General features: G+C 51.3%; 1 protein-coding gene across 2 annotated transcripts in view; it reads right to left on the bottom strand.

The window, feature by feature from the left end:
- LOC135089883 (uncharacterized) overlaps nt 1-2,376 on the bottom strand; it is a 95,403-nt gene extending 93,027 nt beyond the window's left edge. For both annotated transcript variants that reach the window (XM_063986073.1, XM_063986074.1), the window contains exon 1: nt 1,454-2,376. The gene's annotated coding sequence lies outside the window, so the exon portion shown is untranslated. The remainder of the gene's footprint in view (nt 1-1,453) is intronic.
- Between the last annotated feature and the right edge of the window lie 124 nt (nt 2,377-2,500).

The raw sequence follows: 2,500 nt of genomic DNA, 5'->3' as shown, positions 1-2,500 counted from the left end.
AATGTCCGCCTCAGTCTAGCAACGGAAACAGAGCGAGGAAAACAGCACTGGAAATTATATAGTCATTTTCATCTCTACTCAATACGTTGCTGTAAATCTTGCCCCGACCACCGCCCCTTGACCACCACCACCACCGCTACCCTCGTTTACTAAGGTTCCCCCGTCCTTCAGCCTTCCTCTCCCCCCACCACGAGATCGCTTCCAGCCACGCCGCGCCAGAAACGTGTTCTCGCTAACCCAAACATGATGCACACAGTACTAAGACTCTGTGGCCTGTATAAACACTACTCTCTCTCTCTCTCTCTCTCTCTCTCTCTCTCTCTCTCTCTCTCCACGGCGATTTTCAAAGGCCACAGAGATGATTAGCCGGTTCTCAAGAGTGTTTCTCCTGTTCATAATGTAGAAATCTTGTTAGTGTGTCGCTAGAACCATGAAAAACACACTTGAAAACCGTGTCACTTTAACTACGAGTATATAGAGCCTTTTGAATGTAGTGGAGATGCGGCGTGTGCTTCAGAATTTTATACCCTCATCTCCCTAAGTCAGTCAGTCCCAGCGCGCGAACCCTCAAGATTACATTACTAGAATGAAAAAAAAGGCAATGATGTCACTGTTCCATATGCACCAGTGTCCTCCCCCCTCGCCCCCCGCCTGTCAGAGCCCTCCCATTCCTTCCCCCTCCAGTTTCCGTCCCAGCCAGCGACTCCCCACGAACACTGGCTTGCTGAATCACAACAGAACTCCAGCACAATTTTACTTTTTTGATCTTTTTAACCCCTTTGACGCCCGCCCCAGCTCGTCACGCACCACGAACACTACAATGCTGAATTATCAAGAATACGTAATGTTGTGGTTTTCATCATGCTGTACCCTTGCCCCTTGTTTCCAAAGTTTCCATCTTCGTCTCCCCATGGCACCTAGGGAAAATTATCGTGCTGAACCAAAAAAAAACATTATAATACAGCCATTTTCATGTATACCCTTGTTCACTGTTTGCAGAATTTCTCCTTCCTTTCCCCACTGTCCCGGAAACATTAACTTAGTGAACTTACTGAACCAAACACGACCCACATCACGCAGATAACAGAAATTTTCAACATACCCTTGCCACTCTTTCCAAAGTGCCCACCTTCATCCTCCCTTGATGTCCGTCCCAGCCAGTGCCGCCCTGTAACATCACCTAACTGAACCAAACTAAGAGCCACATCACGTAATACCAGTTTCATCTATACCCTTGTGCCCCGTTTCAAAATTCCCACCTTCCCTGCCCCACCGGATGCCCCCCACTGCCTGCGCCGCGCCGCGAGCACTGCCATGTTGAACCAAACAAGAAGAATCATGCACATCACGTAATATTGTCATTTTCATTTACACCCTTCTCCCGCTTTTCAAAATTTCTACTTTTTTTCCCCCATGATGCCCGTCCCAGCCCGCGCCGCCCCTGGAACATTACCTTGGGCGAGGATGACCGCTGCCAGCACCCAAGTCCGCCACGCCACCATGCCGTCGCCGCCTCCGCCGCCTCCGCCGTCGCCGTCGCCGCCACACTCCGATCTGCCAGCGCCGCCCCGCCCTGCCGCCTCGGACCCTCGCCTCGCAGTTTTATCCTCGCGGGCGGGAAGTTGGTGCAAAGTGTTCAGAATCTTAAGAAGGGGAAGAAGTGGTAAGCTCGGTGGGTGGCGGGGGAGGCGTGTGTAGCAGGGCGTCGCGGAGAACAAACTTGGGCACGTCCGTAAAACAGCTGATTCGAAAACGCGCCAAAAGTTTTTAGTCTTTACATTTATCCCTTCTGTTATTCAGTGTCTTTTTAAACCTTTCTATCTCTAGGTCACTACGGGAGGCAGAGCAAGTGTGGCTAAGGATAGTGTGCTTCTTTATGTCACTGATAGCATTCTTGGACAGCGGCGCGGCGAGGCACGAGCGAGAGCGGAAGGGTGGCAGGCAGGCAGGAGGAGGCAGGCAGCGAGAGATAACCCGCGGAGCATCGAGGAAGCGACGTCCCACCCCACTCGTGTCTGTCGGCCCACTGACGGAGGTCGGAGGCACCAAGCGAACCACAGATGACCCTCCTCCTCCACCACCACCACCGCCACCTGTTTCACCACCTGTGCCTCGTGAGACTGCTGTATATCTTGGGTATTTTTAGCGAGGAATGGCCGCTGCTGGTGCCACTCCGCCACTCAGATACTCCGCCCGCCACTCCGCTCCCACACGCACGCAAATCCCTCCCCGCTTACCGGAATATTCACGCGTATCTCGATCTCTTGTCTCGCGGGATTGAGTTAGACTGTGTTTGGCCGAGGCTGACCCTTGACCTCTTAGCCTGAGTGCTTCGTGGGTCACCTCAGGTCAAGAGAGAGAGAGAGAGAGAGAGAGAGAGAGAGAGAGAGAGAGAGAGAGAGAGAGAGAGAGAGAATGTGTGTGTGGTTATATTGTCATTTCAGTTTTCATTATTATTATTATTATTATTATTATTATTATTATTATTATTATTATTGTT

This window comes from Scylla paramamosain, chromosome 33, assembly GCF_035594125.1.
Source record: "Scylla paramamosain isolate STU-SP2022 chromosome 33, ASM3559412v1, whole genome shotgun sequence".
NCBI lineage: Eukaryota > Metazoa > Arthropoda > Malacostraca > Decapoda > Portunidae > Scylla > Scylla paramamosain.
This window is presented reverse-complemented; position numbering and strand designations above follow the sequence as displayed.